Here is a 22,558-nt window from a genome sequence, read left to right as displayed (position 1 = left end):
TGGCTCGGCGGTTGAGCGTCTGCCTTTGGCTCAGGGCCTGATCCCGGGGTTCTGGGATCGAGTCCCACATCGGGCTTCCTACATGGAGCCTGCTTCTCCCTCTGCCTAGGTCTCTCTCTCTCTCTCTCTCTCTCTGTTTCTCCCATGAATTAAAAAAAAAAAAAAAAGACTTGTATAGATTCCAAAAGTCTATTTTTGTGTTTGTGGCTTTAGCAGGCTTCGAAATATTAACGTTCTTAAAATCAATATACAATGGTTCAAGTTATTCAGAAAACATATCCCTATATTCTACTTTTCCATCCATACTGCTTTATTTTTGAGAATCATGAAATTTGAGCTAAGTACCTTTTCTGAAATTCTCTTTATCCTCTTTATAAAGTTGCAACAAAATAGTCGATTTCTTCTGTAGGTTTGTCCTTAGAATGTGACTACACATATGCTCAAGGTACAAACTTTTTGTACTAAGTCTTTTTTCAATTATTTCAAAGAAAGGCCTAGCTTCACTTCATCACAGTCTCCAAAACCACATCTGGCTTCTTTTGTAAAGCTGCAACACACTGACAGTTTAATCCAAAATACTCTGTGCCTATATTTTTTCTGGAAGCTGAATTTCCCCCTCCATTACCAGCATTCTACACACTACAAAAATGAAAAGGAGATTAAAATCAAATTCTATACATACCTCCTTACACAATTTTAGATTAATTACCATCCTCCTCCTCCTTGAAATTCTTCTCTCTTTGGTCCTATATTTAGTCAACTTTGGCTAGAGTATGATTTATAAAAACAAAAACAAAAAAAGCCCTGCAAAACTGTATTTACTTCAGAAAATAATATCTATAACTGATTCTAGTAATATGTCTCTTTCAGCACTTTGCCTGTCATAACTCTGTTCCAATGTATACTTTTAATTAATACATGCCACATGTGTTTTCTCATTTGGGGACCCAGGTCAAAGGAGCAGCTGCTTCTTCTTTTTTCTTTTTAAAGATTTTATTTTTATTTATTCATGAGAGACACAGAGGGAGGCAGAGACACAGACAGAGGGAGAAGCAGGCTCCCTGTGGGGAGGCTGATGCAGAACTCGATCCCAGGACCCGGGGATCACCACCTGGGTCGAAGGCAGATGCTCAACCATGAGACAGACAGGTGCCTCTCTGAGGCCTAGCCTTCTCTTGGCAGAGGGCTCAAGAACATGACTGGTCTGGTGGAAACTTGCTATGCTTCTCATCTGCTGTCTGGACAGGGCATGCATGTCTGCTCACATTCCATTTGCCAGTGTAAATCATACGACTGAGCCCAAAATCAATAGAGTGTGCAAGAATCCTTGACTAAGAGTTTATGTGGCAACAGGCAGGGGTAAATAGTTCTCTTGCAAGACAGAGTGGATAGCGAGGCACAATGATCCAATCCGCTACAATTTCTGAGACGCCATATTCTTCTGATTTTGCTCCAATTTCCTTGGTTCTTCCTTCTTAGTCTCCTTTTTTGTCAATTCCTCATACTCTTTTTATTATTTTTTTTTAATTAACTTTTATTGGTGTTTAATTTACCAACATACAGAAAAACACCCAGTGCTCATCCCGTCAAGTGTCCACCTCAGTGCCCGTCACCCATTCCCCTCCAACACCCGCCCTCCTCCCCTTCCACCACCCCTAGTTCCTTTCCCCGAGTTAGGAGTCTTTATGTTCTGTCTCCCTTCCTGATATTTCCCAACATTTCTTTTCCCTTCCTTTATATTCCCTTTCACTATTATTCATATTCCCCAAATGAATGAGAACATACACTGTTTGTCCTTCTCCGATTGACTTATTTCACTCAGCATAATACCCTCCAGTTCCATCCACGTTGAAGCAAATGGTGGGTATTTGTCGTTTCTAATTGCTGAGGAATATTCCATTGTATACATAAACCACATCTTCTTTATCCATTCATCTTTCGATGGACACCGAGGCTCCTTCCACAGTTTGGCTATTGTGGCCATTGCTGATAGAAACATCGGGGTGCAGGTGTCCCGACGTTTCATTGCATCTGAATCTTTGGGGTAAATCCCCAACAGTGCAATTGCTGGGTCGTAGGGCAGGTCTATTTTTAACTCTTTGAGGAACCTCCACACAGTTTTCCAGAGTGGCTGCACCAGTTCACATGCCCACCAACAGTGTAAGAGGGTTCCCTTTTCTCCGCATCCTCTCCAACATTTGTTGTTTCCTGCCTTGTTAATTTTCCCCATTCTCACTGGTGTGAGGTGGTATCTCATTGTGGTTTTGATTTGTATTTCCCTGATGGCAAGTGATGCAGAGCATTTTCTCATGTGCTTGTTGGCCATGTCCATGTCTTCCTCTGTGAGATTTCTCTTCATGTCTTTTGCCCATTTCATGATTGGATTGTTTGTTTCTTTGGTGTTGAGTTTAATAAGTTCTTTATAGATTTTGGAAACTAGCCCTTTATCTGATATGTCATTTGCAAATATCTTCTCCCATTCTGTAGGTTGTCTTTTAGTTTTGTTGACTGCATCCTTTGCTGTGCAAAAGCTTCTTATCTTGATGAAGTCCCAATAGTTCATTTTTGCTTTTGTTTCTTTTGCCTTCGTGGATGTATCTTGCAAGAAGTTACTGTGGCCAAGTTCAAAAAGGGTGTTGCCTGTGTTCTCCTCTAGGATTTTGATGGAATCTTGTCTCACATTTAGATCTCTCATCCATTTTGAGTTTATCTTTGTGTATGGTGAAATAGAGTGGTCCAGTTTCATTCTTCTGCATGTGGATGTCCAATTTTCCCAGCACCATTTATTGAAGAGACTGTCTTTATTCCAATGGATAGTCTTTCCTCCTTTATCGAATATTAGATGACCGTACATTTCAGGGTCCACTTCTGGGTTCTCTATTCTGTTCCATTGATCTATGTGTCTGTTTTTGTGCCAGTACCACACTGTCTTGATGACCACAGCTTTGTAATACAACCTGAAATCTGGCATTGTGATGCCCCAGCTAAGGTTTTCTTTTTTAAAATTCCCCTGGCTATTCGGGGTCTTTTCTGATTCCACACAAATCTTAAAATAATTTGTTCTAACTCTCTGAAGAAAGTCCATGGTATTTTGATAGGGATTGCATTAAACGTATAAATTGCCCTGGGTAACATTGACATTTTTACAATATTAATTCTGCCAATCCATGAGCATGGAATATTTTTCCATCTCTTTGTGTCTTCCTCAATTTCTTTCAGAAGTGTTCTATAGTTTTTAGGGTATAGATCTTTTACCTCTTTGGTTAGGTTTATTCCTAGGTATCTTATGCTTTTGGGTGCAATTGTAAATGGGATTGACTCCTTAATTTCTCTTTCTTCAGTCTCATTGTTAGTGTATAGAAATGCCATTGATTTCTGGGCATTGATTTTGTATCCTGCCACGCTACCAAATTGCTGTATGAGTTCTAGCAATCTGGGGGTGGAGGCTTTTGGGTTTTCTATGTAGAGTATCATGTCATCGGCGAAGAGGGAGAGTTTGACTTCTTCTTTGCCAATTTGAATGCCTTTAATGTCTTTTTGTTGTCTGATTGCTGAGGCGAGGACTTCCAGAACTATGTTGAACAGCAGTGGTGAGAGTGGACATCCCTGTCTTGTTCCTGATCTTAGGGGAAAGGCTCCCAGTGCTTCCCCATTGAGAATGATATTTGCTGTGGGCTTTTCGTAGATGGCTTTTAAGATGTCGAGGAAAGTTCCCTCTATCCCAACACTCTGAAGGGTTTTGATCAGGAATGGATGCTGTATTTTGTCAAATGCTTTCTCTGCATCTAATGAGAGTATCATATGGTTCTTGGTTTTTCTCTTGCTGATATGATGAATCACATTGATGGTTTTACGAGTGTTGAACCAGCCTTGTGTCCCAGGGATAAATCCTACTTGGTCATGGTGAATAATTTTCTTAATGTGTTGTTGGATCCTATTGGCTAGTATCTTGTTGAGAATTTTTGCATCCATGTTCATCAGGGATATTGGTCTGTAATTCTCCTTTTTGGTGGGGTCTTTGTCTGGTTTCGGAATTAAGGTGATGCTGGCCTCATAGAACGAATTTGGAAGTACTCCATCTCTTTCTATCTTTCCAAACAGCTTTAGTAGAATAGGTATGATTTCTTCTTTAAACGTTTGATAGAATTCCCCTGGGAAGCCATCTGGCCCTGGACTCTTGTGTCTTGGGAGGTTTTTGATGACTGCTTCAATTTCCTCCCTGGTTATTGGCCTGTTCAGGTTTTCTATTTCTTCCTGCTCCAGTTTTGGTAGTTTGTGGCTTTCCAGGAATGCGTCCATTTCTTCTAGATTTCCTAATTTATTGGCGTACAGCTGTTCATAATATGTTTTTAAAATCGTTTGTATTTCCTTGGTGTTGGTAGTGATGTCCCCTTTCTCATTCATGATTTTATTAATTTGAGTCTTCTCTCTCTTCTTTTTAATAAGGTTGGCTAATGGTTTATCTATCTTATTAATTCTTTCAAAGAACCAACTCCTGGTTCTGTTGATCTGTTCCACAGTTCTTTTGGTCTCGATATCATTGAGTTCTGCTCGAATTTTAATTAACTCTCTTCTTCTGCTGGGGGTGGGGTCTATTTGTTGCTTTTTCTCTAGTTCCTTTATGTGTAAGGTGAGCTTTTGAATTTGAGATCTTTCCAGTTTTTGAATGTATGCTTGTATTGCGATGTATTTCCCCCTCAGGACTGCTTTTGCTGCATCCCAAAGATTTTGAACGGTTGTATCTTCATTTTCATTAGTTTCCATGAATCTTTTTAATTCTTCCTTAATTTCCTGGTTGACCTTTTCATCTTTTAGCAGGATGGTCCTTAACCTCCACGTGTTTGTGGTCCTTCCATATTTCTTGTTGTGATTAAGTTCTAATTTCAAGGCATTATGGTCTGAGAATATACAGGGGACTATCCCGATCTTTTGGTATCGGTTCAGACCCGATTTGTGACCCAGTATGTGGTCTATTCTGGAGAAAGTTCCATGTGCACTTGAGAAGAATGTGTATTCAGTTGAGTTTGGATGTAGAGTTCTGTAGATATCTGTGAAATCCATCTGGTCCAGTGTATCATTTAAAGCTCTCGTTTCTTTGGAGATGTTGTGCTTAGAAGACCTATCCAGGGTAGAAAGAGCTAGATTGAAGTCACCAAGTATAAGTGTATTATTATCAAGGTATTTCTTGAGTTTAGTTATTAATTGGTTTAAATATTTGGCAGCTCCCACATTCGGGGCATATATATTGAGGAGTGTTAAGTCCTCTTGTTGGATAGATCCTTTGAGTATGAGATAGTGTCCTTCTTCATCTCTCACTATAGTCTTCGGGGTAAATTTTAATTTATCTGATATAAGGATGGCAACCCCTGCTTTCTTTTGAGGACCATTTGAATGGTAAATGGTTCTCCAACCTTTTATTTTCAGGTTGTAGGTGTCCTTCTGTCTAAAATGAGTCTCTTGTAGACAGCAAATAGATGGGTCCTGCTTTTTTATCCAGTCTGAAACCCTGCGCCTTTTGATGGGGTCATTAAGCCCGTTCACATTCAGAGTTACTATTGATAGATATGAGTTTAGTGTCATCATATCTATTCAGTCCTTGTTTTTGTGGATTGTTCCACTGAACTTCTTCTTAAAGGGGAATTTTAAGAGTCCCCCTTAAAATTTCTTGCAGAGCTGGTTTGGAGGTTACATATTCTTTCAGTTCCTGCCTGTCTTGGAAGCTCTTTATCTCTCCTTCCATTTTGAATGAAAGCCTTGCGGGGTAAAGTATTCTTGGTTGCATGTTCTTTTCATTTAGGACCCTGAATATATCCTGCCAGCCCTTTCTGGCCTGCCAGGTCTCTGTGGAGAGGTCTGCTGTTACCCTAATATTCCTCCCCATAAAAGTCAGGGACTTTTTTTCTCTTGCTGCTTTAAGGATCTTCTCCTTATCTTTGGAATTTGCAAGCTTCACTATTAAATGTCGAGGTGTTGAACGGTTTTTGTTGATTTTAGGGGGGGATCTCTCTATTTCCTGGATCTGAATGCCTGTTTCCCTTCCCAGATTCGGAAAGTTTTCAGCTAGGATTTGTTCAAATACATATTCTGGCCCTCTGTCCCTTTCCGCGCCCTCAGGAACTCCAATTAAACGTAGGTTTTTCTTCCTCAGGCTGTCATTTATTTCCCTTAATCTATCCTCATGGTCTTTTAATTGCCTGTCTCTTTTTTCCTCAGTTTCCCTCTTTGCCATCAACTTGTCTTCTATGTCACTGACTCGTTCTTCCACCTCGTCAAGCCTCGTGGTTAGGACTTCTAGCTTGGATTTCATCTCATTTAATTGATTTTTAATTTCTGCCTGATTAGATCTAAATTCTGCAGTCATGAAGTCTCTTGAGTCCTTTATGGTTTTTTCTAGAGCCACCAGTAGCTGTAAAATAGTGCTTCTGAATTGGCTTTCTGACATTGAATTGTAATCCATATTTTGTAACTCTGTGGGAGAGAGGGCTGTTTCTGATTCTTTTTTTTGAGGGGTTTTCCTTCTGGTCATTTTGCTCAGTGCAGAGTGGCCAAAAACAAGTTGTATTGGGAAAAGGAGAAAAAGAGAGAGAAGGAAAGAAAAGAGAAAAAGAAAAAAGAGAAAGAAGAAAAAAATAGGGGAAAAAGAGAAGAAAAAGAAAGAAAAAGAAAGAAAGGAGAAAAAAGAAAAAAGGGGGGGTGGGGGAAGCAATCATAAATCAAGAAGAAAGAGAGAAAAAAAAAGCACAAAACAAAACAAAAACAAAAACTAAAACAAAAACAAAAAAACAAAAAACAAAAAAAAACCACGGGGGAGTATCTTCCGATTCTGTGTAGTTTAAGTCCCTTGACTTCCCTTGGAACTGGTCCGTGTCGCTGGTCTTCTGGGGGAGGGGCCTGCTGTGCTGATTCTCAGGTGTTAGCACTTGGGGGAGCTGCTCTGCCCCTGCCTGGTGCAGGGCTCAGTGGGGGTTGTTCACCCCGTGAGGCCCCGGGAGGAAGCCCCAGTGGCGGGGGCAGCTCTGGGACCCTGGAGTCAGCTCCCGCAGTAGCTCCGGGGCTCTCCGTCTGCAGGGCCTGGGGGCTCCGGGGCGGGGCCGCTGATCTGCTCAGTTCCAGGCAGGAGCATCCTTGCTGTCCTGGGCCCTCCCGGCCTCTGCCTGTCCCGGGGGAGGCCGGATCCTGGGCTGTGTCCCGGCGCCCTGTGCTCTGGTGCCTGCGCTGTTGGATTCGCGCTCCCGCCCCGCAGCCCCCTCTGCGGAGCCGCCGCCCGAGCCCCTTCGAGCTACTCCCGGAGCCCCGCAGCCCCCTCCGCGGAGCCGCCGCCCGAGCCCCTCCGAGCTGCTCCGGGCCCCGCCGAGCGCTGCAGCCCTTAGGGAGCTCGGCGCATCTCCCGGGGCGCAGGTGTCTGTTAGTGTCCCAGGGAGCCCGAGGGCATCCCCGCCCTCCTGGGTCCTGCTCTAACTCCCTGCGAGCCCCTTTCCGCGGGGAAGGTCGGTGCAGCTCCTGCTCCTCCGGGACGGGGCTCTCCTGTCCTGGGGACACTCGCCCCGGCCTCAGCCCGGCTCCTCGCGGGCCCCTCCCCCTGGAGGCCTTTTGTTTCTTTATTTCTTTTTCCCCGTCTTCCTACCTTGATAGAAGCGCGAACTCTTCTCACTGTAGCGTTCCCCCTGGTCTCTCTTTAAATCTCAGGCCGAATTCGTAGGTTTTCAGGATGATTGGATGGTTTTCTAGGTAATTTGCTGAGGACAGGTGACCTGGAGACCCTACTCCTCCGCCATCTTGCCCCTCCCCCCGGTCCTCATACTCTTTTTAAAATTGAAGAATTCCGAAGATTATCTGAGCAAACTTTTCTTTTTCTCTCTTCCTACTTTATCTCTACAATACAATGGCATTGAAATATTAACTGTAATGAAATGATACCCAAATGTGCATTTCTTCCCTGATCAACTGCTCTCTTAACAGCTACAAAACAGAATTCTTGATTCCCATACATCATAGCTCTTATGTTTCCACATCTCACTAAATAGTTCCAGTTGTCCGAGACAAACACGTAGGATTTATCTTGATGATATATTTCTCTCATTTGTTACATCTAATCCATCAGCAATTTCTAACAGTTTTAATATACGTTTGAAATTGTTTACTTCTCTTCATTTCTACCACTGCTACTTCATTTCATTCTCAAGGAACCAGAATCATGATAGGGTTGGGAACTACTTTAAAAAAATAGACACAGAGGGATCCCTGGGTGGCTCAGCAGTTTAGCACCTGCCTTCAGCCCAGGGCGTGATCCTGGAGTCCTGGGATCGAGTCCCACGTCGGGCTCCCTGCATGGAGCCTGCTTCTCCCTCTGCCTGTGTCTCTGCCTCTCTCTGTGTGTGTCTCTCATGAATAAATAAATAAAATCTTTAAAAAAAATAGACACAACCCTATTTCTCAAAGAGCTATCAATTTAACAACAGGGACAAACACATGCATTTTTAAAACTGTAAGATCACATCATACATGCTAAATTTAAGAGAGCATTTTAGAGCCGAGGGTCACACATAAGAAATAAGTTAGTTCTGGTTTTAGTAGTAAGAGAAATTAACGATGAGAAAAATACCTCTTACTTTTTCTTACAAAATTAGTAGAATTTTATCACACACTTAGATTATGGGTATGGATGTGTTGGTGGAGAAGATTTAGGGGAGAGTGATGTCAATATAAAGAATGGGAGAGAAAAGAAAAAAAAAAGCTGGATGACCAAGTACAAGGCTGATGAGCAATGCTGATAACATGAACTTGGATATTGAATGTGGAGATCAAGATAAAGAAATTCTGTAAGTAGGAGTTCACGTTTTTTGCATAACTCAGTTTTAATGGTGGGAGGAGAGAGATGACTTTACACCAAGAGACAGACCCTTGAAGATATTTATAAATCTTGCTGGCTTCCTCTATAACTAAATTCCATAGTGCGTTTCAGTGTCTTGTCTTTATTATTAGTAAATCTACACCACCAAAAAAGATGGGAAAATGAGAGCCAGAATAGAATAATCCAAAAGAAATTGACCTATTCCTTTTCTAGAATTATTTGTTTCCTATGTTCATTTTTAGAAATGAACAAAAATTTCAGAAAATGAAAGCATATCACTTAAATATAAGTACTTACAGATGTAAACATTCCCTTAGTCTCTTAAACTCTTAGTTTCATATCATGTTGAAGAGGAATGAAAGCATTATTGATCTAGGATCTGAATATAAAAGCTATAAATTCAGAATTCAGATTGTAACCACCCATAAGCCTAAAGCAAAAGGCTGTTGGAGGAATCTGAAAATAAAATTTAAGGTAGAGAGGCATCCAAGAGTTGACTTATTCATGCTTTTATATTTTTAGTGTCAGTACTGAAACTAAAATTGTCACTATTTTATGCTGGATTTATCTTGAATGTATTTTACACATCAAGAATGAAGTGACAGATCTGATAAGCTATATTTCAAGACTTTAATCTATAAAATGCCCTGTAGAAATGTCCATAGAAAGACAATAGTATGTTCCGATAACCATATATAACACATTATTCCCCATTGTCTTCCACCAACCCACTAAACAGATGCACTCTTGGCCTCAAGGGGCAAATGTGAGGTGACATGCTCATGTCTGCCTCGAAATCCCTGTTTGCTGATGCATCCTGTGCACTTGGAAGTAGAAGGACAAGTGGGCCAACTGGAAGAAGGAAAACTGTGCCGAGATAAAAGTAAATACAAATAAATCCCATAGCAGTTCCCCTGATCAAATCCCATTTTCTTTCCTAGATCTCCATTGCATTTCCGAAACTTTGCTTCAATGCTACCCATTCTGGTGTAAGAGGCTGTATGTTTTTATTTGGGCTTTTGAATAAATGTGTGTAGAGTCCTTACCATAAGTCAAGCACTGTGCTAAGTGACTTACGTGCATTACCTCAATTTAATTCAATTCTGCCAAACACCTCATGAGGTTGGTACTATTATTATCCCCATTTTGCTGATAAAGAAGTTGACATTTAAAGAGGTGAGTGATCTGCAGAAGACGATAAAGCCAGACTACAGGTGCTCTAGTCAAGACTGTTTCTTCCAGAATGATTCCTCCAGCAGAAGGGTCATTGAAGCATATACGGACACATTTCTTTTCTTCCAAAAGCTAAACATCTTCCCCCATTAAAGTTCAAGTTTTGGGTTTGTTTTTCTTTTTGTTTTGTTTTGTTGTTTTTTTTTTTTTTTTTTTTTTTTTGAGGAAACAGAAAAGGGTAAAAAGGAAGCATGAGAATTATATTGCTTCTTAATTGGAGCATAAGGCAATTAATTGACGCATTATCTTGTTACGGAAATAAGTCACAATCCTCTAAAATAAATGAGTTATCTTCGTATTTTAGAAAGACAATTGATTCACAATGCAATTTTACAAATATCATCTAGTCATTCCATACTTTATTCTTTTGTTTACATATTTAGGCCCTACACCATCCCCTAAAGGAATTGAGTTACCCATACTGTTAATTATGAAATCAAACTAGGCCCTACCTCATATAACCAAGGATTATAAGGCTTAAAAACACCTGGAATGCTACCTACCACACATAAATTATTTCAACCCTCCTTTGTAATTATCCTACGTAAGTTGAAGCATCAGAAATGAGTAGAAACTCACCATGTACAGAGGCAGACCATTCCATGAACTAGGAATTCATTTACATACATATATCTCATATATTGAACCAAAATCTGTCTTGTTTTACCTTCTATTTGTTGATCCTAATTTTATCTCTTGGGGCTATTTTTTTTAACAGCTATATTTTAGAATATTTTAATTGTCACAGAAAGAAATCTTATACCTGGGGATCTCTGGGTGGCTCAGCAGTTTGGTGCCTGCCTTTGGCCCAGGGCACGATCTTGGAGACCCGGGATCGAGTCCCACATCCCTGAATGGAGCCTGCTTCTCCCTCTGCCTCTCTCTCTCTCCTCTATGTCTTTCATAAATAAATAAATAAAATCTTTAAAATTTAAAAAAAAAAAAAGAAAAGAAAAGAAATCCTATACCCTTCAGCAATTACTCGTCATCTCCCTAGAGTGATCTCCTGAGCCCAGGCAACAAATAATCTACTTTCTGCCTCTACAGATTACCTATTCTGGACATTTCATAAGTATGGAATTGTATAATCTGTGGAGCTTTTTGACTGGCTTCTTTTCCTTAGCATAATGTTTTCAAGATTCATCCATATTACAGCATGTATCAATACATCATTCCTTTTTATAACTGAGTAATATTCCATTGTATGAATATTATTGCATTTCTGAAACATTTTATATACCCATTAATGAGTTAATTAATAGTTGTCATTTCTACTTTTTAGCCATTTTAATAATACTCCTATAAACATTTGTATTCACAATTTTTTGTGGGCATATGCTTTTATTTCTCTTGGGTATACAGTTGACCCTTGAACAATGCAGGGGTTTAGGGCACTGACCCCTGATGTAGTAAAAAATCTGCATTTAACTTTCGATCCCTCTAAAACTCAACTACAATGTAACCTATTATTAACCAGAAGCCTTACAGATAACACAAAGTCAATTAACACATGTTTTGTATGTTATATGTATTATATACTATATTATTACAATAAAGTAAGCTAGAGAGAAGAAAAATATTTACAACACTTATTGTATTTAGCCAAAACAATCCATATATAAGCAGACCCACACAGTTCAAATACATGTTGTTCAAGGATCAGTTGTATTCCTAGGAGTTAAATTTCTGTGTCATATAATAACCTACATTCAACATTTTGGCAAACTGCCATACTGTTTTCCAAAAGGTTGTACCATTTTACATTCCCACCAGTAGTCGGTATAAAGGTTCCAAATTCTCTACATCTTCATCAACACTTATTATTATCCATCTTTCTTATGGTAGTCATTCTTGTGGTGTAAAGTAGCATCTCGTTGTGGTTTTGTTTTGCATTTCCTTGATGGCTGATGATGTAGCCTTCTTTTCACGTGCTTTTGGACATTTGTATGTATTCTTCAGAGAAATGTCTATTCAAGTCTTTGCCTGTTTTTTTTTTTTGTTACTTATCTTTTAATTATTAAGTTACAAGAGTTCTATATATATTCTACAAAGAAGTCTTTTATCACATACATGATTTGCACATATTTTCTCCAGTTCTGTGAGTTCTTTTTACTTTCTTGCTGGTACCATTTGCAGCACAATAGTTTTCAATTTGCTTAAGTCCAATTTATCTATTTCCCATAATGGCCCTTCTAATATTTGAAAACAGCTCTACTGTCTACATTAAATCTCCTTTGCACTAGGTCCAGTTTTCTTTATCAAATAGTCTAAAGTCTAGTCTTTTCAATACACTTATCACTTTACATAATGAACATAGCCATCTTTAAGTATGAACTGAATAATTCAGTTATGATCTAAAAAGTTCAGGGAACTTAAGAATTTTATTTCCTTGGTATTAATTTTTATACTTTAAACACTAGTTCTTATTAGATCACATTGAATTTAAATATTAGTGAAATTTTTAAGTTTTTTTCTGCTTTCTATATTTGTGTACAAAGGTAAGGTCCCATGACCAACACTAGTTTGAATATAAGGCATAATTGTATATTTTGTGTGTATGCACATAAAAATTCACCATAATATTTTTGTAAATTATGAAATGATTCATCATTTAAATTATCTTTAAAGGAATGAAATAGGGTGCCTGAGTGGCTTAGTCAGTTAAGCAGCAGACTTGATTGCAGCTCAGGTCCTGATCTCAGGGTCGTGAGATTGAGCCCTGCAATGGGCGTGGAGCCTGCTTAGGATTCTCTCTCTCTCCCTCTCCCTCTGCCTCTGCCCCACCCCATCCCCGCTTTCTCTCATGCTCCCTAAAAAATAATAAAACTAAATAAAATAAAAACTCAAGGAATGAAATACATTGTTCATTGAAACATTTAGAATAAAAATGTATCTATATATATCACTTAACCGATTTTATTTATACATCACACATACATACGCAGCTACACACACTCATACACACAACTGGTACAATATATGCTGATAAATAAAATAAGATAAAATAAAATAAAATCTTGTTAAATCTTACTTTTAGTTTGTTTTCTAAACATAGCTCTTTGAGATATATCATACATTAAAAATTACATAAAATATATACTTTAAGGTATTTTCATAAAACAGACACCAAATGTAATCAGGTGAAGAACTAGGACACTGACAACATCCTGGAAAGCCCAGAATTATGCCTTCTTCTATCAGACCATTCTCCCTGCTGCTTGGAGATACCCAATTCTATGACTTTTATAAAAATTAACCCTTACTTTTAACAATGCAGTTAGTTTTTCTTATTTTTGAACTCTAACCAATTGAAATATTGTACGCACTATTAAATGACTTACTACTCTTGCTTACCATATTTGTCAGATTTTTTTCGTTTATTTTTACACCTAACTTTACATTTGATTAAATTGTCATAATACTTTCCATTGTATGAGGTACCACAATTTTTTTTCCATTTTCCTATTGTGTTAGCCTCAAGCGGGAGTTATTTTTTTAAGGCCTGATGCTATAAAAATTCTTATAACTATCTCCTGGTACACACATACAGGAGATTCTCTAGGGAATATATTAGAAGAGGAAAAACTATTTTGCATATCTTCAACTTTACTAGATATTATCATACCATTCCCCAAAAATATTTATTAGGAAAACTTACACTTCTTATTCTTGCCACACCCCTTCTTTATATTTCACATCCTTCTCTGTTGAGTAAGTAATGATATATCTAGCTATAACTTTAACATGTAAATAAGATAGACCAGCGTTCTATTTGTCCATTGATCACTTGGATGTCCTGTTGTGTGAAAGTCTATACAAGTCATTTGTCTGGTTTATTTTCTATTAAAACATGTTTTTTTCTCATTAATCTGTAAGAATCTCTAAATATTTATTATGGATAGGATATTTTATTGCTTACATATGCTGCAACTTTACTCTGTGATTCTTTATTCTTATAATTTTAAAAGAAATTCTCAGTTTTAATGTAGTCAAGTTAACCAGTCTTCCTTTATGGCTATACGTTTTCATGTCTTATTTCCTGTCTTAATCCTGTCTTAATGAGGAACTCTTTCTATATATAAATATATTTTTTTATTGCATATTCTAAAATCTTAACTTTGAACCACCTACATGTGACTTCTGTGCCTAGGATGGGAGAAGCCAGATGGAACTTCTGTTCATTATTTGACAAATATTCAATTACCCTCCTATCATAAATTGAGAAGTCCATTACTTTTTACCTAACAGCAGTGCCACCTCAGTTTTATCCCTGGATCTGTTCCTGGACTACATTTAATTCCATTGTTCTACTTGTCTAAACCTGCTCCAATACAGTGCACTAATTATTTTATAGCTTTATATATTAGAAATCTTAATACCTGTTGCAGCAAGTTTTCCAATAATCATGTATTTTTTTCTTAAAGGATATCTTGGCTGTTCATTTTTCATTAAAATTTCAAAATCAGCTCCTCAAATTCAACAAGAAAAACAGCCACAACAACAAATCTATAGTGGCCTTAATGGCAATTGCATCAAATCTACAGATCAATTTGGAGACAATTGACATCTTTACAATACTAAGTATCCTAATCCATTATTGCAATATATCTGTGTACATATTTAATGACCTTCAAAAAAGTCATAATTTTATCCATATAGATCCTGCACACTTGTGTTAATTTGTTCCTAAATATTTGACATTTCTGTTGCTATTGTGAATGTTATAGTCTAAAATTACATTTTCTGTTTGTAGTTGATATGGCATTATATATCAATTTATTGTTGGATATTGATATTATATCTAGATTCTTTGATGAATTTTTGGTAATTTGTATAATTTATGTGTACAATGTTAAAATAAATAGTATTCAGGTTCCAGATGCAAGAAAAAGCTTTCAATATCTTGTGACAAACTAGTATACTGTTGAAAACAATTCAATGGGCCTTATAAAATGAACTGTCCTCTGGAAGAGTTTGCAGAAGATAAGAATTACTTGTTTGATTACCTGATAAAAGTCACTAGTAAAGCCATCTGGGTCTGAGGTTTTCTTTGTGAAAATTCTTGGATACTCCATTCATTTCATGTTTATAGAACTACTCGTATTGTCTATTTTACTTTGACTCACTTTGGGAAAGTTTTATTTTCCTAGGACTTTGGACATTCTTTTCCATGTTTTCAAATTTATTGGCATAAACTAATTATAATACCATCTATCTGTTTATTGTCTGCAGCACCTATAGTTATGTCCTTTTGCATTCTTTGTATGGATTATTTAGGTCTCCTCTCCCTTGTTCATGATCACCTTTGCCAGGTTTGTCAATTTTATTGATCTTTTGCCTCCAAAACAGCTGACTTTTGGCTTGGTTGATATTTTCTCTCATATATTTGTTTTTAAATCATTAATCTCTGCTCTTATATTCTTTCTTATATACTTTTGTGGTTTATTTTGCTATTTTCTAACTTTTAGAGACACGTGGTTGACATTAATTTTCAGCCTTATTTTCTAAGTACTTAAGGCTATAAATTTCTAATTATTGTGTTAGCCTATATCCTCTTCAATTTCCTAGTTAGTATTATCATTATTAAAAATAGTATTTCCTATTTAGTATTATCATTATTAAAAAATACCCTGTTGAAAAGAAACAGTTTCAAAATGGAGTCACTTATGTTAAACCTCACCAAGATTTAATAACTAATCTAATTGCAGTTTCAGGCAAATTTTAAGCCAAGAGTGGAATTTTAAGCCAAGGAGTGGAATTTTAAGCCAAGAAGTCTAGAATTTCCTGATTAGCCCTAGAAAAGTACTCTGCATGATAAGACACCTGCCTTCACCTAAGGAAAGGTAACTTGGCCTGAAGTAATCCTTTCTTTTCTTTTGCTAATAACCTTGTTCTGCCCCATTTCTGCCTATAAAACCCTTCCATTTTGTACAGCCCTTTGGAGCTCCTTTCTGCTTGCTGGATGGGATGCTACTTGATTCATGAATAGTTGAATAAAGCCAATTAGATCTTTACATTTACTCAGCTGAATTTTATTTCTTAAATACCTCTAATTTCTGTTATGATTTCTTCTTTGAACCATGAATTATATAAAACTGGGTTTCCTAATTCCCCCTCTTATGGAGATTTTCATGGAAACTTTTCTTATTACTTCTTAAACTTAAATGCATTTCAATGGGAGAATACGTCGCATATCATCTCAGTCCTTTTACATTTTTTGAAAGTGTATTTATGGAACATAGTCAATATTTTTAACTTTTCCCTATATAATTTGAAAAGTATATAAATTCTTCAGTTGGGGAGGCTACTAGGTCAAGTATGCTAATTATATTGTGCACATACTAATTTTTTGGTCTGTTTGTTCTATCAATTACTGAGAATTGCCTGCTTAAATCTACCACCACCATGTACAGAGATCAATGTATTTATTTTGGTAGTTCTAAAAATTCATCCTTTATGTCTTTTGAGGCTATGTAACTATATACCCCTATGTTTAAATTTTCCATCTTCCTTGACAATTGAATTTTTTATCTCTGTGAAGTATCTGCTCTATCTCTAACAATTCTTTTAGATACTAAAGTTAATTTTATCTGATGGTAATGAAGCTGCACATGTTTCCTCTCTGTTAGTATTTGTATGGCAAACTATTCATGCTTGGAGGATTATTTTGTTCTTGCTATTGTTGTTCTTAGTCCCCAAGTGATGAGAATTTTTACTACAACTGAATTCAAAATCTCACATATGGCAACAATTTCTAAAGTTGGTTTTGTTTCTTTTTTTTCTCCTGTTCTGCCAAGTTGCAGAGAAACTTTTCTTTTGAGATCTTGGGGATGAAAGTGGGCAGGGACAGGTTTAGCTTCTAGTTCATACTTATCCTGAGGTTATAGTCCTTTGGGGTCTCAGAATTCCTACCCGTCCCCCACTTTTTATGGTATCTCATGCTCTGATTCCATGCAGTTTCTCAGAAGGTCATCAGATCTGAAACTCAAAATAGCCTAGTTCTAACAAAACACCCCCAGGTCAAAAGCAGCTATCATACTTAACCTATTTTTCAAAGTTCTTAGAATTTAAATTTTCCCTTCAACATATTTGCTATCCCCCTCAAAGCTTTATTATCATTCTTTTTTTAACTTAACTGTTAAGCTTGCATATTATAAGAGCCAAGCATGCAAATCCTTAAGCATGATACCTGACAACATATATCAACTTTGCTGTTTACTAGCAGTGAGATTTGGGCAAATCACTTCCCCTCTTGGAGCCTCAATTTACTGCTCTGTAAAATGTAGATACGTAGTGCTACTGAGATGATTAAATGGGATTGTGGGTTTAAGACATGTAGCACAGCACCTGACACTCAAGATTCAGGAGTTCAAATGTTTAGGTTACATGGTATGGAAAAACCTGACTCAGCTGTCAAAGTAGGGAAGTTTTACTGCACACACACGTTGCAAAATAAATTTATTTAGTGGTTCAAGAACATTCTCAGTGATTGGGGTCTTTCTATCGTCTTTCCCTGCTCTTCTGAGGCATGTTGGCTTTCTTCCCTCCATGGTCTCCAGATGGCATTAGCATCTTCAACAATTTTGTCTTCATGGTAAGATCCAGAAGGCCTTAAGAAACAAATCTCTATCTTCTGTCTCCCAGGAACTTTCCTGGCCAACTTTCCTTCTAAGTCAAAATGCCCATTTCCAAATCAATCACTGGCAAATGGTATAGGGCATAATGGTTGTCTTACTTAAACCAGTCATGATTCTGGGGTTGGGACTGATGTTTTTCCACTTGGGCACATGGCTACTATAAAAAGAGTTAATGGCTGAAGAAAATTGGAGTTTTGTTAGAAGAGAAAGGAGGAAATTGGCTGTGAATAGAGATAAAATCTTCTAAAGTTTCTATTACTGTTCTTCATCATCATCATTATTATTCAATATATTAATTTATAAAATGTATACCACAGGGGACAGCCAAAACTAGACCCTGAAATAGACTGTTAGAAATTTTCTTATATGTCTACACTAATTCATTAATCTGGACCCTTTGGGTAGAGTTACAAGATTGATTACTTTTCTAATTAATAAGTCCAGCATCTTGAATCTAATGAACAACAAAATCCCTATCCTGTTCACAAGATGAAAGAGCTTATTTAGTGACTTACTAAAGCCTGGAAACACTGTCCCTAATGATATTTAGGAAGTGAAGTGTTTTACCAGTCTAGTATCTCTGTCAAAAGGAATTTACTTAGACTGACATGATTCATTCAAATTCCATTTTGGCTCCTGATAACCACCTCTTCCTTTTCTCCTATTCACAAACCACTATTTAAATAATTCACTCTGGTTTTTCTTTTTTGATCAGAAGTTGACATCCAGCACAAACGTCTCAAGGTTACAATTATACGTCCTGTTTTCTTCATCTCTTTGAATATTGCTATCACTTTCTTCGGTCTCCTATATCTTCTTCATGATTCCTTATAGATTAAAAATATTATCAATTATAGAGATTATAAGCATCAATATTGGTGGCAGTAATTAGAGTGCAGATAACATTTTGGAGTAATTTGCTATGTGCTAGGCTTGTGCTAGGATCTTTAAATATATTAAGTCCCCTAAGCTCCACGGAAACTGTAGATTTGATACCAAGGCGTACAGAAGACAAGTTACTTACTCCAGATAAAAGCATCCTGAATCTGAAGTCCATACTCCAAGCTACTGTGCAATAATGTAATATAGCAGGTAGTCCCTCCAGCTACATCCAAGCCTCAGAGAGAATAATTCAAAATACGGTCATTTTAATCTGAATTTTCGTAACTATCATACCAGGTTTCTACCATATTAAGTTTCATTACTTTTATTGCCTTTTTTACCTGCCTACCACCTCAATCTTACTTGGATTGGTAACCATTCATTTAATACCTTATTAGAAGAATTGCTTCTATTGATGCTACAATTTCATGTTTGAGATTCCCTTAGAGCTCTAAATTATAGCACTGTTTCCTGAACCTACACTAGTATATTAGACCTTACTTCTGGAAAAACAATTCAAGGGCACCAGTCGGTTGAACGTCTGACTCTTGATTTCAGCTTAGGTCACAATCTTGGGGTCCTGGGATTGAGTCCCAAGTCAGGTTCTCCACTGAATGGGAAGTCTGCTTCAGATTCTCTCTCTCCCTTTGCCCCTCCCCACACTCACTCACTCAGTCTCTCTCTCTAAAATAAATAAATGAGTCTTTGAAAAGAAATTCATAAAACCTCCACATCAAGAAATAAATGACAAATGTCCACAAAAGATATCTGAAGACTTGTAAAACTATATTATTAGTAATCAAAATGTTGTAGTAAATAAAGTGAACATTTTCAGCCTTAGTTTTAGAACATGTCTATATGCAAAACACTACATATTTAATTACTTCTCCCTACATTTGCTGGCTGTAAGGGGAAAAATGTTTAATAAAGACAAGTAAAATTTTCTGTTAAATTCACACACATTTAGTAGACTTAGAATAATTTTATAGGGTTACAAATTTTGCTCTAGACAATTAATTGAAACTATCTCATCACTTTTTAATTTTTTTTTCTAAAATATAAAGCATCTTCCATATATAATGCATTGCATCCCTGTAGTCATTTCTCAGTACAGCTGTGGTTTTCTTTGTAAATTGGGGGCAGTGAGCTATAACGTATGTCCAAATCACCATTTGCATGGCTATAGCTCCGTCTGTAGCTTTTTCTAAATCCAGGACATTTTTATACTCCTACCTGGATGTCAGTACACAGTTGTACTTCCTCCAGACTTTCTCATTTTATGTAACTGCTTCTTGGTTCATCATAATAAAATGTACTATATCAATATCCAAATATAGGAATGTTAGCAAATCCAGAGTGAGTCTCAGTTTCATAGGCAGTAATATAAGATACGTTTAAGAGGGGATGAATAACATACTACACAGAACTCTCAAGTTTTCTATCTTTCCAATTATTCTTTACCTTCCCCCTCTTTTATTGAATGTCCTTAGTTTTCTGCCCCTGACTGTTTAGATGAGATTGTCTGGTTCTTAAAATGGGGTTGGCTATATAGACATCTTTGAAAAATGAGTTAGCTATGCACCATCTCACTTAAAAAAAAAAAAGTCCGTATGTACACACATACCCACACATACACCCTAAAAGGAACAAATCACCTACATATGTTTATATCACTCATTCACAGTACAAGTACTACTTTCTCACCTGCTACTGAGGAATTTTGATTAGATGACTCCTAGTTTGGCAAGCTATGAAAAGAAAAAAGAAACAACTTCTCATTACATAAAGTTCCTACACTAGGATTGTATGAAGCATTGTAATCACTTTTATCAAGAACATTGAGAAAATTGATGAAGAAAGTATTTACATCTGTGGAAATAATAAGTGATGTCGCTGATAATTAAGTCATAAGATTTTGTTTTCCTTTCCTCACTTCCCGCCCCCCCAATAGAAAGCACAATGGGGACACCTGGGTGGCTCAGCGGTTGAGTATCTGCCTTCAGCTCAGGCTGTGATCCTGGAATTCCAGGATCCAGTCCCACATCGGGCTCCCTGCAAAGACCTGCTTCTCCCTCTGCCTATGTCTCTGCCTCCTTATGTCTCTCATGAATAAATAAATAAACTTTTTTTAAAAAAAAAAAAGAAAAACCATAATGACCCCATCACGGGGGAGTCATTTTGGTCTGAGATGATGGCTTTATTTCTAAGCCAATTTAAAAAAGGAATGAATATTAATTATGGAGAAAATGCTTTTCTCTTTTATGCATCAATCTTAACACTTACTCTATTTGCATTTATTTTGAAATAGACAACTACCACAAATTCAGCATGGAAGTCAATGTCGCATAAACAATCCAAGATGTGGCTTACAAGTTTAACCACTCTGATTTCCTTGGTTTGAAGTAGAATCTTTTCCTACAATTTACCTTTTAATTCTATAATGACCTGAATTAAGACAGTTTATGAACAGCTACAGTCTTTTACATACATAGCTACCAAGTTTTTTTCAAATGCCACCTCACTTTTCTTGATAGTAGAATATCTCGCAGGGTTTGATGCATATCCCCATCTCTTGATGGTATATTTGTAGGTAAAAGAGAAGGAACTGGAGTGACTAGAGCCCGACAGTACCATGGGAATCTCAAAAATGAGCATTCAAAAACAAGTTGGATGTAGGAAAAGGAGTTAGAGAGGGAAGGGAATCACAGACAAACTCCTAGAGCTGTGAGTACAATAGTGACCAAAATCTAACCCAGTCCCTGATTTCATGGAGCTTACAGACAACTTGGGTAAAATACATTAGTCAAATAGTCATACAGCAAACATGATTCCTTAAATGTTTGTAACTGGGGAGCTTGCCTGGCCTGAGTCCACTTCCCTGAGGAAGTGATACTTGAGATTTGAAGGATGAATGTTGAGTTCAGTCGGCAAGGGAACCGGAATCTTCCCTATTTTGAAGCAGCAGAAAGAGCTTGTAGCTGTAGGAAACAGCTCATTTGAGCAAATGAAGAAAGTCCATTGTTACTAGAAGAGAGAGAGAGAGAGAGAGAGTGATGGAGGTAGAGTCTGAGGACAAAAAAGATAGGGTGAGATCACAAAGAGTCTTACAGATGAGGATAAAGATTTTGGTCCTGAACCTGAAAGCAATTATGAAGAGATAAAAGGCTTTATTCAAAGCGATGACATTAACGGATTTATATTTTCATCTTCATTTAGAAGATTGTTCTGGCTGCAGTTTGGAGCTCTATTCTGTTACTTCTTGTCTCTATGCCCTTTTTGGAGCCCAGAATTGTTGCAGAGTATAAAAGCAAATTATTCTTTCATAGTACTGAATACATCAGAGTACATGGTGACTTGTTTCACATCTATATCGAATTTAATTTCCCAATCTCATATCCAAAGCTGTTTAAATTACCATGGGGGTAATGTTGGCCAGGAAAAGGCAAAACTGAAAACCAGAAAATAAATGTAAGCATTTATTTGGGGTTTTAGGGATTAAAATCCAGGAGACAAAGTGTAGACCAAAATCAAAAGTGTGCTCCAAATCACAGGCAATAGGCAAGAGTTTTTGAAGACAAAAACTACATGCTTACACAAATGTTTTGAATTAATTATGACTGGTGCTATTAAGTTTAAGTTGACTAATACATGACTGGTTGTTTAGCTAACAGGACTTTGTTATTTCTACTTCAGTCCAAGGTACAAGGATGTTTTCTAGGATGTGGTAGGTTGAGGTTGGCAAAAGTCAAAAGTTCAAATTACATTTGGATGCATGAGCTACATTTCTTTGATGGCCTCCTGACTTCATTCTAAAATTACTCTGCTAGCCATGCTTATAATCCCTTTTGAATCTTTTTTCACAAGACGGTTTGTCTGCATCACATACATCTCAACTGGCAAGGTTCTCTTGTGGTGCTTGCCTCTGAAATTTACCAAATGAAATCTGCATTTTTTT

This window comes from Vulpes lagopus, chromosome 23, assembly GCF_018345385.1.
Source record: "Vulpes lagopus strain Blue_001 chromosome 23, ASM1834538v1, whole genome shotgun sequence".
NCBI classification, from domain to species: Eukaryota; Metazoa; Chordata; class Mammalia; order Carnivora; family Canidae; genus Vulpes; species Vulpes lagopus.
Note: the sequence above shows the minus strand (reverse complement) of the source record.